The sequence below is a fragment of the Zosterops lateralis genome, assembly GCF_965231275.1.
Source record: "Zosterops lateralis genome assembly, chromosome: 6".
NCBI classification, from domain to species: domain Eukaryota; kingdom Metazoa; phylum Chordata; class Aves; order Passeriformes; family Zosteropidae; genus Zosterops; species Zosterops lateralis.
Genome location: NC_139761.1, coordinates 50,523,983 through 50,539,971, shown reverse-complemented (window position 1 = coordinate 50,539,971; position 15,989 = coordinate 50,523,983).

The window sequence follows — 15,989 nt, the reverse complement described above, 5'->3', positions numbered from 1 at the left end:
ATCTTAATGTGCTCTGTCATTTCCCTGTGGCTTGACCATCACACTTGAACTACAGAGAAAGGAAACCCCCCAGGAATGAAGAAAAATCTCATGCATTTTTGAGAGGAAGTAAGACTGATGACTGAGACGACATCAGTTACTGTGCAGTATAATAAATTTATAAATCTCTTATTTCCTCTTTTGGCCCAGTTTAGTGCAATGTGTATTTCTGGAAAATTATATGGAATAATGCATGCCAAGTTGGACAAAACTTAGCCAGGGTTCTTTTGTCTTGCTCTTTAACCCTTAGCCCTGAGCATCAGGAATGATATTTGCTCTGTATTCAGAGCATAAGCAAAGAGGATTGTTGTGGATACTTAATCAGGACATGGGACATGGTAGCAGTAGTTTCTAGGAGGTTAGGCTAGAATTCTCTTCACTCCCAACAAGGAATGAACTCATAGCTGTGTAGCTCCAATTTTCCTGTTGCTGAACTGTTGAGTGTCAGATTGATGTGGAGTTTGCCTTGCTCTAGATATATGTGTGTGCAAGTACTAGATTCTCTCTGCTTCTCCTTTCTAAAGTGAACTTGAGAGAGCTGGTCCTTCTTTCTGACCATGGCCACCATCTCTCAAGGTATTTAAGAGTCATGCAGACATGGCACCTGGGGACTTGGTTTAGTGGTGGCCTTGGCAGTGCTGAGTTAATGGTTGGACTCAAAGATCTTAAAGGTCTTTTCCAACCTAAACTATTCTATGAAAACTGGGAAGGAGACATTGGAACATAAAAACTTTGAATTTATATATCTCTGGAATGTTCTTTATATATCTCTGGAATACAGCTATTTTGTAAAAGTTTCAGCTTTAGTTGTGGCCTCTTGCCCTGAATTAAACTGAATTTAACATGGAAAAATATTGTACCAGTCAAACACTGAAGAGATCAAGCCAGCTGAAGACAGGGTGGTGCACACTGCCCACTATATGATTAGCATAAAAGAGCAGGATAATATTTATTAGGGAAGCATTAGGCAGTGCAGGCAGTAAAGATGATGCTGGAAGTTGGGAAAGAAACACCCTGTGCCAAGGCAGTGTTTTCGTACTTCACCTCCTTACTTCCTACATGAATAAAACACCAGTCTGCACTGGCAAAAACAGCTGAATAGAAGGGGCAAAAACCCCATACCAAATGCAAAACCAAACAACAACATAAATCCACCCCTAAACCAACTCCACTCATCTTTCCCCCCTTCCCCCTCTCCAAATTTGGCCTGGGCATCTACCTGAAAAACTAGAAACAGGCTGGCCAAGCTAGAAGTATTTCAGTCACCACCAATAAAATGGGACCAAAATAACATACTGATTGTTTTAACTAACCACATTAGTTAGAAAACAAGATATTATGGAAAACATGTATTTTTGCATTGTAGAAAATAAAGGTCACATTCAACATTTGTGCCTATAGATGTAAGAAAATTAACTCTATCCCAGCCAAACAAAGTACAGTGTGTGTCTCACTTTGGAAGAAGTTAGTTGGTGCTATGTCATGGTGGAAAAACACAGACAGTCAAAGAGCAAAATTATTTTATTTTTTAAGATGTAGAGGGACCCTTTGAACTCAGTCATTTTCTGCATAAGCTGACTGAGTTCATTCTTTGTACCATTCCCCACTGTGTAATGATTGCTTCAGTTCCAACTGAGCTGAAATTAAGCCTCTGTCTTCCCCTGAAGCTTTGTTTTCACAAAGTCTGTAATTACAATTAAATTTAAACCACGTACATTTGCATGTGTATCCTGGTGAAGCCTTCTCTCTAGCATTGCTGTGTGTCACTGGCATACACCTAGAACATGCTGACATCTGCTGAGGATCTTGGCTAAAAGAGCAGACAGACTTTCGTTGTATTTTTGGTTGTTATTTGCTAATACTGAAGCAGTCCAGTGCTCTTCAGATATATGACTGAAGGTATGTGCTACTAAATTATGTAAAGTACGTGCAGCCATTTCTGATTTGGGAACATGTAGTTTACTAATCTTTTATTTAGGGATAACAAAGCCTGATATCCAACACCACTAATAACACTTCCCCAATCAGCCTCCATAGCTGATTTATTTACCTTATGAGCTTTATGGTAAGATTCAATGGGAGCAAGAGGGAATGAGTCTATGTTGCACTAAATTCTGCTGATGTTCATTAAGGTGCTCTTTGCTGCTTTTCACAGCATTGCTGAGGACTTTTAAACAGCTGAAGGATTTCTGTTCCAGAGAGGTTTGGGTTCGAATAGTGAATGAGTCCCTCATCGTAGTTACAAAAGTGTCTGTTTGTAAGAGCTCTCCAAGTTCCTTCCAGATAAAAGATGCTAATAGATGTAAGATAATCTGTACATGCAAGAATGTCGTCATTAATAAATATTGAAGAAAAAAAAGCTCTCTGTGAACGATGTAAAATAACACCAATGAGTATTTAATCTGCTTTTTAAATTGAATTTTCAGCTTAAAGAGGGAAACTTTTCTTCTTGTTTGAAAAATTAAAATAGAAAAATGAATATTGAAATGTATTGGCTTGGGATTTTCAACGCAGTTTAAATAACTAATTAAGAAAAAGTTGCAGGGAGGAAAAACATTAAAATATGCAATAATTTATTTTTAATAAGTGTAAAACAGATTATTTTAATTACTGCATCTTTAAAAATATGGGGTAAATAAAATGCCTTAAATTGTCATTCATAGAGATTCAGAATTGAAGTGTAGAGATTAAAGCCTTTTATCAGTAGATGTAGACAAAAGACTTAATGAATAACCAGCACAGAAATTAACTGAAATGACAGTTACATACTTTTTTCCTTGGTTTCCCATGTCCTCTGACATTTTTTCCCTTCTTGGGTTTTGCTTTTCAGAATAAGCTGTTAGCCAGGTGAGGTTTCATGGTATCTTCTGCACCTCTGTTTTCTTTATCCAAAGATTTCAAGCTTTTTTTAAATTTGCCTCCTTGTCTTTAGAATAACAGCTACCTGGTTGATCTTCTTCCTGCACAAGGACTTGAAGGTAGATTCTAGTCCATATAATTTTTTTACACTGAATTTTCAGTCACACAGTTTTCCATTGAAGCCTTTGTAAGGGATGGTGCCAAAATTGCCTAACGCCAATCAAGCTTTGGCAAAGGCTGCACGCCCTTGCTGGAGTTAATATTTTATATTACTACATAAATGTTGGGTCCAAGTGCTCCCAATTTATTGTGCAGCTTTTTCAGAGGGGCTTTGAGGAGCCATTGGGCTGTCTGTCAGTGCATGAACTCTGTTTTCTGAACCTGGGTGCCTTTTGGAGAGCTCTGGCTGGTGGTGAAAACTTCTCCCTTTTGATGCAACAAATTCCATGCAAAAATAGGGCACGACAGAGCCATGTTTGCTATGTGGTGTCAAGTGGGGGTAAGGCTCCCTTCTCTGTGCAAGCACGTGCTTTTTGTGAGCTTGCTCAAAACCATCTAAATGACATGCACTCTGTGTTACTCCCCTCATGTTTACCTAAAGGCAGGGTCTGACCCTGAAGTGCTGTATTTGTCCTGGTTGTTACGAGGTTGTAGGTTCAATGTGCATAAATGAGTAATTGTCCTTTAGAGGCCTGGGCTTTAGCTCACCCTGTTAGGGCTGCTGAGCCAACAAGCACAGAAAGAGCTGTACTTTGGCATCATCCCAAAAAGTTAGAGGTCGTGAGCCAAAAACCCCAGGAAAGCCTTTCAGCTTTCCCGTCAGCCCAGTGCGCTGGAGTTCAGAGCTGCTGATCTCACCTGGAACAGGACAGCAGCAGGAAGGTGGGGGAAGGGGACAGCTCTTTCCAGGGAAGGAATGTGCAAGATCTCCAAGTCTTCCAGCAGCCAGGAAAGATGTCCTCCCAGCAAGCAGGGAAACAAACAGGAATGTTTTGCCTTGTGTTTTTATGAGAAATGTTTGTTCTCCCATTGGGTTGTTCTATAATGTGTCTGACTTTCCCGCTTCTTTAAGGGGGAGAAGATGTGCCAAGAAACCTCTGTCAGTAAGCCAGAATAGTTCTGTCATATCTTCCTCTCATTTTAGCGCTCCAGCTATTCTTCTAAGTGGTGAAAAATAATTTGGGAGTTCCTGGCAGTTTTGCCTTTTTTGAAGGAAACATGAAAGACGGGAGGATTTGGCCCATTGGTAGCTGAAAGCGCTCAGGCCCTGCCAGGATTTAAATTCCTTGTGAACTCTGACCTGGAATGAACACAACATATGTGCTACTGTTCCTCTATAATTTAGCATCCCTTTTTCCTGTGTGGGTTTTTCTCCCACTCCCCCCACCCCAGTTTGTTGCTGTTAAACCTGCCTGAGGGGTTTATCCTTTATAACAGGTATCCCTGCGAGGAGGGAGAGGCTCTCACTGTTTTTACAGCTCCCTCCAGACTCCTGCTAAAAGGTACTGGAGCTTTGCCTTCCCTGGCGTTGGTAATGCTGCTGTTTTTGGATCCCAAAGCCTCCAGTTTAACCCCCCCCAGCAGATTTAGATTCCTCACAAGGTAAAAAGGCACTCCTTGGATTAAAGGGAGTGGTTGAATGCTGCTGTGTGGAGCACTGATGTGTTACAAGGGTTCTGCTGTGCTGCCAGGGGACTTCTCAGGCACTGTTACTTAGAAATTACGTGGTGCTACACCAGCTCTGGGACTTGTAGATTTGCATTCACTCTGCAGCTTCATTAAAAATTTTAACTGGGACATATTTAGACTACTCAAGCTGCTTCTATAGAGTTGATTATTTTGTCTTGTCCTTAGAAAACAGCTTATCCTTGTGAAAATAACATATAAATTATACTATTATATTTAGTGCTGCAAGCTTTGCTGTTGCTGTTTAGTTTTCTTTTCCTTTTGAAGCTGTGGAATTTCTGACAAATAATGGCTTCTGAGTTAAAATCCACCATAGGAAGAACATGTTCTGTGTCTTTTCCATTTCTCTGAACCTCTGTCATTAGTGTGGATATTACCTAGAGAATAAAGAAATGAGAGAAAGAGGAAGATACAAGATAGTTCAGATCAGCCATTTCATCCAGAGGAAGTATTAAATCCCTGTGCACCTCCATTCTATCTATAAAGGGCATAAAGTGAGGTCTGCACATTCTGGAGCATTGTTTATGTCTTAATTTGTTGAAAAAAACCTGATTCTCTCCTAAGAAAGCTTTTTCTAGAAATACAAATGCTACTCTCATGAGCACAGGTGTTCTGTGGTTTTCTGAATTCTGTTGCAAGACACTCTCCTTATGGGGAGTTGTGGTCAAGAATCTATGGTTTAATTGTCAGTGTTGAACCACAGAAAAAATATATTGTGTAAATATTTCCTTTTCTAGCACTCAAATGTCCAGAAAAATCTCTCTAAACACAGGAGCAAGTAAACTTTACGTGTTATTCCATTCACTTCATTTTACATTTGAAAAATCCAGTTTATCTGAAGCTGGATAAAGCTGCCACAGCATTTTTAGTCTATGATGACATTTGAGACTTAATTTCTCCTGTGAAAGCACTGTTAGTTTCAGTGAAATTCTGCAGGTGCTCTGTGTTTGTGAGATACAGGACGTCTTAAATTCAGAGATGCTTGTCACAATCGATTTCATGCAAAGCCTATAGTAAAGCAATCTGTCAATTAAAGAATATGCCTCACCAGTCCATCCTTTTCAAGTTTCCCATGTATGTGTTTAAACAACAACAACAACAAAAAAAAGTATAAGCCTAAATGCTGTTTGCTCTCTTTTATAATTTTCTGGGAGCAGCGGGAAATTATTTTCACACTTGATAAAACTCAACCTTCATAATGAAGGCAATGAAGAGCAAACTATGCATCAGAGCATAAAACAGATTAAACTTGCAATACCAAGTAGGTTTTTAGAAGAACCTTCTCTGAGAAAAAGAACCTGAGTTGTTTCAAAGGATTTTTGAACAAGTTTTTGGGCTTCTTATATTGCTTTTACATTTTGTTGCAATTCTGTGTGCTGGAAATCTAATTTTTGGTTGCAGAAATGCTGTGACTGAATAAGATGTCTGGGGATGCAGTTGTGACTTTACCTCTTTATTTCTCTTTCCCTAGTTGCTAGAATTGATTAACTTTTATCCTTTACTCTGTAGGTCAGTCTTCCTGTCACAGAAGGCCTGACAATAATTACCATCTGGTTATGAGCTTTGATATCACAAGAACTGTGATGGTTTAATGGTATTTTTAGAAAAAAACCCAAACAAATACAGTGTTCACAAACAAATTTGCTTTGCTGTGGATTTTAGGCAGCACTAGACTCTTTGCAAGAATCACACTTGTTGAACCACTTTAAAACACGTTTAAGAGAAGCTAGCTAGTTTAGAATAAATACCTGTTGATTATTTTGAGGAAACCCTCACTGCTTCTCTTCTTTAATATGTTAAGGTGTTGCTAATTTTCTCCCTGCATCTGGAGGAACTTCCATCTGCATTTCTGGTGGCTGCCATAGGGTGGTGCCAGGCCATCAGTATATACAGTAGGAGACAATGGTTTGGGCTTCGAGCAGATCAGAAACCAAACGAGCTTTAAAATCTGATCTCGAATAATTCACAGTGCAAATAAATGAAGCAGCCAGTGCAAATAGTTACTTTGATGCATTTTTTTTTTAAATACTTGGCATAAAGGAAGGGACTGTCTGGTATATACGTCTCTATGTGTGCCTGTTTGTGGGGGTGTGTATATATGTGAATATATATATTTGCATACATGTATATATGCATGCATGTGTTTAAAGTTTGACCTGAAATGTGGTTTTGCCCTAAGGATACTGATGCCTTGGTTTTGATCACATTGTACTAATGTGGCTTAATTAATAGCCCTCTTAGCATCTCTGCCAATGTTGAGGCTTTTGGTGCTTGTTTTGTGTGTTTATTACAGACCTGCTAAGTGTTAAAGCTGACTGGAGACGAATGATAGATTTCCAACTTTAAAGAAACAATATCTATCTAATGCATGTTTAAGGAATACTAATTTATTGCCTTAAACTCAGCTCACAATTGACTGCCCAATGAAAGCAATGAAATATTAATATTTTACAGTCATGTTTGAAATATCTCCCATCTATCTGGCTCAAAAATCTATATTATATTAATTATATAGATGTACCAATTTATTCTTTGAGGTATCTAAATGAGTTTATAAAGTATTTGGTTTATAATAACTGAGGAGAAGAAATTAAGCCTGAGGTTAGTGAGAGGGATTTACAAATATTTATTGAATATCCTATTTGAAAAGTCTACTGTCTGTGTAAGATAAAATAATAATAACAGTTGGAAGTGGAAAAAAAGAATGTTATTGGCAATATATTACATAGATCAGGTCTAAAATGCTTGATTTCACCTTTCTGTTTACGTTCACATTTAATAAAGAGGTTGAAGGTTTATATTTATAAAAGCATATCTTTAGGGGGGAAAACATTGACATTCACAACTCATTTGCTCTTGAACACCTTTTGTTAATGTATGAAATGAAATGCAGCATGTGGCCTGGCAACTGAACAAGCTAAAATTAAAAATGATTTAACTTACATGCATTTGCAGAGCTTTGGAGTTACACGGAGACAAACACAGTTAATTCTTCTGACAAATCCTGGATGATGCTGTATTCTTTTCCAAGTAATGGTAACTTAAAAAACACAGACAAATAAGCAACTGCCCCCACCTCCCCCCCTCAAAACTTCATACCCAAAGCAAATAATAAAAAACCCCAAAACTCCACCCCACAATTCTTTCTTTATAATTTAAAAATGGAACTAACCTAAACAGAGCCTACTGAGTTGAATGATTTCAAATTCATGTGAATAACTTTGGAGAATTTACGTAAATAACCAACAGCAGCCAAACATGAATCCTTTGTGAATCAGACTTTCTGCCACACTAATTTTCCCCTCAGTGAATGGGAATAAGACCCACTTGTATCTGAGATGATGCTGTGAGTGACATTTTGAGGCTAAAAGCTTCTAAAATATTTGTAATAGTTTAGATAGTGATTATTCTGTCTAGACCTTTTACTCTTTACTAGACTTTCATTTAAGTGGTTTTTTTTTTTTTTTTTTTTCTGACTGTAAATCAGTGGCAAATGTGCAGATTTGGACTTTCTGAAGTTTTACTTTGTGAATGTTTTCTTAAAGCATTCCAAAACACTGAAATCCTGGAATGGCAAGGGAAAAAATAATTGAAGCCAAAGGTAAAATCAAAAATTATTTATGGAGCATTTTGTCTCTAATCCTAAAACTGAAAGTACTAGTGGCAGCAGTGATGAGCTTAGCTGCTTCTTGTGCCTAATGCTTGTCGTGAAATCAAATTTGATTGACATTCCATCATAAATTTCTATTCCACATAACAAATATTTCTTTTTCTCTGTTTGCAAGAGCCTTTTTAAGATGCCTCCTTAAAACAATGTAACAGTCATTTGCAGCTTTTATGGCATCTAAATCTGTGCCTTTTCTGCTGGCTTGGTTCTACTGACATTTTAACATTGTTAATAATCACTGGCCATTTGCGTGCGCTGGGTAAAGGCATAATGTGCTTTTACACGAAACACTGTTATGAGGGCTCATTATCTCGTGAGGCAGCAGTTGTAATGAAAATTAAACAATTGCAAAACTTGCTTTGCCAAGTGTTCCTCGAATAAATCTAGCTGGGCTGCCTCACAGCTCCTACCTGCTTCTGCGGGGCTGTATATCAGAGGATGCAGGCGTGAATTCCTTGGTGCAGTGGTGGGAGCTGTGAGCTCCCTGCTCCGCCGTGCTCTGCTGAGGCTGAGCAGGAAATGCTTCTCTCACAGGCAACGTCCTAGCAGGGCATGAAATAAGTGCAAACCTTTCAAAGGAGTCTCCGTGGTATCGATAGTTAAATGGATGTTGCAAACGACCTTTTGCTTGCAGGTAGCCACTGAAGTGTTGGATCTGCAGCCCGCAAGCTACTCCTGCTGTTTTGGAAACCACTACAGCAGTGTGGTTAAAAAATTACCAAATTAGCTGCACTTCTCAGGCTAAGAAAGGGTTGAGAATGTAAATATGGGCTATTCAGGGTTTTGTTTATAGACTGCAAAGTTTTACTAAATGCTACCCCAAATGGACGTAGTTTTTTACAACTTCTTCAGGTGTTTCTACATAAAATTATTTCTATGGGAAGTGCTTTAAAAATGAAGTAAATGTATGATGAGAAATTAGAAAGCCGGTTAGGTTTCTCCATGGTATCTGCACTTTAGCAGAGTCAGGTCTAACTGAGGATCTGGACATCTGAAATTCACATTTAAAATGACTGTTGCTTAGCTAGCCAGAGCAGTTTGTGTCATTTCTGACACACTTCCCTTCCGTTATGTATGCCACCAGATCTGTCCTTATAGATCTTGTATTCAACAGCTCCTCTTTTATTTTAATGCAGCACTTAAAGGTAGATTGTTCCAGTACTACAGTAGTAAGCAAAACCAAATTTCCATTTTCTCTTTTTTCTTTTTGCACACGTTTAATTTTGAAAGCTACCGTGGCATGAAACAATAATTCAGAGAAGCTCCGTTTCAAATTACCTTTCTTCATTAAAAAATAAAACAAAATAACCAGGAGGTCTAGCACGTTATGTCACTAAGTCACACAGTAAGAGGGACCATCAAAGAATGGTGGGAATTATCACAGCAGCTTGCTCCTTGTTAGAAGCATTTACCTCATGACCCTTTCATTTGCCTACTGCCACTTTAGTTTAAGAGTGACAACACTGTATAGCACTCTGCACTTTCCTCCTCCCCCCCTCGCCCTTTCCCTTAGCACCAGATGCCTTTGTAAAGCAGCCTGGTGAAGGAGTGAACAAAACCTTGTGGGATAAGTCTGACACTGGAAGTTAATGATTATCAGTCGAAACAAAACACTTGTTTACATGTTGTAGTCATTAGAGGTTCCAGTCAGTCATACCTCGGCTGGGATTCCTGCCAAATGTTTTGAGGGTTCTTTCACAAGCTGTGCAGTTTTGTAAATACAAAAGCACTCTTATTAAGCCTTTTTAGTATTAGACTGTGCAATTAAGACTACGGGTAATTAGATTCCTTTATTGGGAATAGAATGGTCCAAGATACACACACACAACTTTCTTAGCCACAGGATACCATCATATCTCTATTTGGGTGTTCCATTACAGATCAATGACTAAGAGAAACTCTTTTGTACTGCACACATTTTTTCTTTATTAAAAATTGTGCTCAAAACTTGGGGAGGTATGGATTTTTCTTCACCTTATTGTCATCACCTCTGCTGGAGCCATAAAACTTTCTTTTTTGATTAGCTTGTCTCAATTTGCTGGAAACCCTTTGCTTGCATCTCTTTTAGTATTGCTGGCTTTTCATTTCAGCCTTATTACAGCTAGGATTAAGGAGGTGATTTAACTATGAAGGAATTTAGGAAAATTTCCAGTAAGCTAAGGATGATTTTAAGTTAACTGCAGGATAACAGGGTTGTAGAAATGAATGTTTCTTTTAACACCTGTGAATTAGTCCATACCTGAATAAATAAATGATCCCTTTGGTATTTGAAGTTGATATAAACCAGCTCAAATTTCAACATTTTCTTGTAAACACTCTAATCATGCAAAAATGCATCTAATACAAATAATCGTGTGAGCTGATGAACCTGTTTCACGTACCCTTCAGCTCAGGGAGTATTCTCTGCACTGAGCACGATGGTAAATTATTTAAGATTTGGGAGGCCATTTTTTGTAACTGTGAATTGTAAGACAACTGAATCATCCATACATATTTTATCTCTATTTTTTTCTTTGCCAGAGAAGATATCCGTTTTAGTTGCTCCAGTGCAGGACTGCTCGCTTTGACATTTCCCGGTTGTCTGTAGTGCTAGGCAATAATTAAATATCAGGTGCATAAGCTGCTCTTTAATTTGACATGTGTGCTCCAGGCAATAAACACATGCAGTGCAACGTGGGAGTGTAATTGCTAAGGAATAAAATCTTGTACCAAGTGAGATCATTGTATCAGGTACTGTGTGACAGCTCATTTGATCATTATGCCCAGGCTAAAGAGGTTGCCTAATTAGTTTCCATTAAAACTCACCCTTTAATCAGGAATTATTCTTGCATAAAGAATGTCACTTGGTCCAGATGAATGAACAATGGTTCCCCCTTGAGATTCAACTATCTGTTACACTTGGGATGCCATATGTCTTTTCAAACAATTCAGCTACCACTGTACTCTGTGAATCTGGATCTCGCAGCACAACGTGGTATTTGCATTTCCTCGATACCAGCTCGTGTTCTGCAGAAAAATCACAATGGTGCTCAGTATAGACTTCATCAAGTCAGAGGAACTATGTTCAAGCAGCAGGAGCTGTGTTGTAAACACACAAATGACTAATGGGCCTCTCTTAACTAATATGTCTTAGTTGTTGTATATATTTCATTACTGGCATACATAGTGTACGTGCTATTACCTGGAGCTAGACTTTGGTTTCTCACCTAGAAACGTCAAGGTTCATCTAAATTTAATACTTTGGAGAGAAACAACTCCCTAGCTTTTTTTCTTCTTATGACAATAGCTTTGTCATCTGAAGCTGATCACAGAAGTAACTGAGCTTTCTTTTTTTATTCTCTTCCCAAAAAATCTCTTTTGAGTGCCTTCTCTTTTCTCCCACAAGACATGTGAGGTTTGGCACATTACTGGGTTCATGCACAGGAGTGAAGCTTAGTTGTTGGGTATGTTTCAATCTCAGCCATTTCAGCAAGTTCCAAGTTGTCCAAAGGAGTTCACTCTTCTGCCACATGGAAGCTGCAGGGAGTGGGTCATTTGAGCTGTCCAGAACCTGCTCCTCAGGAGAGGCTTTCCCTCTGTGGCTGTACAGACTGTGGTAGGCCAGATGGAGAGAAAGAAACTTGCAAATCAAAGGTCAGCACTTACAATCAGTGGCCTCATTCAACTCCCTTGATCACCTGCTGTACAGATGTGAACTGATTTAGTAATGTTTGAAAAATCCAATGGGCTGGCCTGCCAGTTTGAAGTCCAGCAACAGCAAGAACTGCTTGGTGCCCTTCCTTTCCCCAGAGGTGTCCTGGGACAGTGAGCTGAGCTTCCCTTCTGTAGTGGAGGAGTGATCCTACAACATGTTGATGTTTTCTCTGACTATCTGCCATTGTGGTGTCCAACCTTCCTCTAATCAAACTGTTCATGAGACACCCAGATACACGTCTCAAAAATACTTCCCTAATTTTTTTGCATCTCAGATTGTTGCTGACCCCTTGTTGTGTTGGGAGGAAGGTAAAAATGTTTTGTGGGCTTTGTGCACTTGGAGAAAATACCTTTTACAGGAACAAGAACAACTCAAGGTTTTGTGAAAGATTGCCACAAACACTAAGCTAGTATTGTGTAGGTTACCTGCTCCAGGTTCATATTTGGTAAATCTAAATGCTTTAATCTTCATACTTAAACACTGCAAACGTATTCAAGGTAATGGATGTTGTGCAAGATGGAATTCAAATCCTTAATGTTTCTTGCTGCTACTGCTCTGAGTGCTCCCATTCTCCACACCCTGTGGTGGTGTCCAATATATGATGTGTCATAGCCACAGTGAATGAAGCAGACAGGAAAGTGGCTAAAGCATATGATTAACAACTAGAATCAGGAGAAGAGAAATGGTTTGATGATCTAACATGACTCTCTAAATAGCAGAGGCTTTTAATTTATTGGTTTTTATACCTTGAGCTACGTGTCTAGGAAAATTAGTATTCTGTGTCGTCTAAGAGCTGTCCACCTTTACCTAAGATGTTCTTTGTAGTTGTGGTCAATCTCTGATGCATCAGAGGGAGATAGAGAAGAAAGAATAAAAGCTTCTTTGAGCACAGAAACTGAATTCTGATCTTTTCTGGCTTCCTCTGGTTAATCCATACTATTTTGGCATTCTCGCATACATCTTACGCTCCCTTCTAATATTTTCAGCAAACACATTCTTACATCTCTTTCATGTTCCCAATGCCATTCCTGATTTCTTTCCACGTCCCCAGATTGTATTTGCCCAGGTTTCTGGAGAAATCTGTTGCATCTGATTCAGTTACAGACATCGATTAGTGTCAGTTGCTGTCTCTTGACTATTAGTCAAAGAGGATTTTTTTGCATCTTAGTTACTTCAAACCCAACAAATGCCTAGAGGGGCTCCATGATGATGATTTATGCAAATAGTTTAGTGAAGCTCCTAGATGGTATCCAGGCTGCTCTGGTGGTATGCAGTGATAAAGATCAGTTATTGCTAGAATGAAATGAATTATCTGGCTGTGATATCTTTATTTTTAAGGAGGTTATTGATAGCCCCAAAGCAAGGAGATATATGTAGTAATCATGAATGAAGTGCCTTCTCCAGTTCTGCAGGCCTCTCTCAGAAACCTATGTGCTGAAGGACACACACAATCTTTGCAGATTATTAACCTCAGAGCAATCCTCTGTCAATAAAAATTAAAATGAAAAATTAAATTAAATCTCAGTTTGAAGTTTAGCAGCATGATAGGGAAATAAAAATGCTGAATTAACAATGGGAAAATTTACATTAGTAATAGTAGTGGTAGTATTTGGTACAAAGGGCAACCTGTCCAAGAGGTAAGTTTTGTTTTGTCTTGAGTCAGGTTCACTTCTTTAGCCAATCAGTTTTTGTGCTAATCATAATGATTTATATTATTGAGATTTTCAACCTAATGACTTGCATTTTCTCAAACCAACCAAGCTTTTTCATTATAACAATTAATTCTGCAGGTTATTTACAATATGTTAAAAAATTAAAAAGAGTAACTTGAAATTACAGTTTAAAAAGAGTAAGTAATTTTAAGAGGAATACTTTTGCAATCTTTATTCTTATACACTGATAGTGGACTTGGGAACTCCTGAAATCCCTGACCATGTAGAGTGCAGTAGCTCTAGCATGTTCCCTCCTCCTTCCCCCTGTGTTTCCTCTGAAAAAAAATTCTAATATTTCAAGTTCTCCTTCTGAAGATGTATTTTTATGACTGCAATCTTGACTGTTGCCTGGTTTTTAGTCCTGTCATCAGCCCAGGTCTTTCTCTGTGTTCTTTTCAAAGCTGAATAGACAGAACATGGTAAATTATTTCACAAGAGGGTATTCCACTGATTTATATTATTGAGACTATTACTTAATTTTTGAACTTTCTGAAGATAACAAGGGGCTTGCTTTTTAAATGCAATGCCATAAGTCAATCTGAGTTCATCTTAGAATTGACCCAGTTTTATCAAAAGGTTTATGAACTTAGCAAACTTGGCTCAAATATGGCTGATAAGCTGCACTGAGATGCATTACATTATGATTAAAATGTCACTGTAGCCCTACTCTAAGTATTATCTAAATATCTTCAGTAGCAAGTTTAAACCAGAAATGACCTAAGAAAATTACTTCTGCTATAAGCAAATATATGGGCTAAAACCAGTTTTGGGTAACTATTCAGGGCTGCTTTTACTTTCTCTGTACCTGATTGCCAGGATTAAAATTTTATATCTTTTCCACAAAGCACATTTTCCCATTACAAATACATACGTTTATTTTTTGTATTATAAAGTGGGGCCTATTTTTATTACTCTTGTTGTTAATCCAAGTAATCTTTAGTGTTTCTATAAGAAATTCACTGGGGTGGAATCAAAACATTGTTCAGCACAGAATGAACCTTTCCTATATGCAAAAAGCAAACTAGGTTTGCATTCAATGTAAATAGAGTAAAGACCATCAGCATTACTCTGTGCAATATCCTGATACTTTACAGCCCTTTTGGACCTGAATACATCGGCCATACTTCAGAAGCCTCCATAAACTTGTATAAATGTTTTCTTTTGCAATGATTTTTCAAAGTTTCCAGTAACTATCATTTATTGCTCCCTTGTGAGTTGTACTGCATGGACTGAATATTATCAAGGAAAACAAACTGGTTTTGTTTTATTTCTCTGAAGTGCTTTCGAAAAGAAATCTATTCTAAGTGTACACATTGGATCATATTCTGCCCCTAGCTATAGTGGCTGATAAAATGCCATTGACTTTATTACCATCCACTTTGACTCTGGCCTATTTCCATGTACTCCAGCCTGCCTGCATAACTAAGGAGGGAAAATTTGACCTGGGGTGTGTGCTTTGCTTCAGAAAAAGCTGCATTATTTGCCCTCAGTGAGGCAAGTACAGTAATTCATATGTTGCATCCACTTATAGTAAGTCCTGGGGTGCTGAAAAAGTTCCCCCTTGCAAAGCTCCTCAGTCAGGAGCTTCCCAGAACAGTCAGCACTTGCACGTGGAGAGCAGTGCTCAGCTGCAGCTCAGGAATGCTCAGGGGTGTGGAACAGAAATCACTGTGCAGGTCAGGGACCAGGGAGGAGTCCTGCTGTGAGCAAGAGAGGGGCTGGGCAGGTGTTGGGAAAGATGGGACAGGAAAAGCTTACAAATATGATTGCCTGGCAAGAGATACTGAAAATACAAAACCTGTGAGTGAAATAGAAATGAAAGCCAGCTTTGAGATGTAGGCATTGCAGGCAGGAAGATGGTGATTAACTGGAGATGGGTTGAGTGATAACAAACAATGGGACACCAAGGGACCCAAAGGTGTAGCCCAACCAAGGTATCTGGGAAAAGGTAGATAAGAGAGTGGCCTTTAGAGTTTAGAATACAGGGTGATATGGTAATATAATAGCTCTCATAGGCTGTATGCAAAGTCTGTAGGTCTTGTATCTCATGTGGGTTGGTCACTGTAAATTAGAATATTCAACACAAAAGGAGATATAATGTATTGTAACAAGGTCCTTGAGCTCTCCTACCTCACCTACCTCTCTTACTCCTGCCACTTCTCTTACCTCTCTTACCTCCTACCCTCTTGCTCTCTCTGTCCCTCTCTCTTTGAGGCTTCCCTTCAGCCGAGGCTGGTGGCTGAAGGCAGACCCTTTTTACCCATGACCCTTGCAATAAAACCACATGTCCTCTGAGTGTCTCAGGTCTGCAGAGTTCCTTCTCCCTGCCATC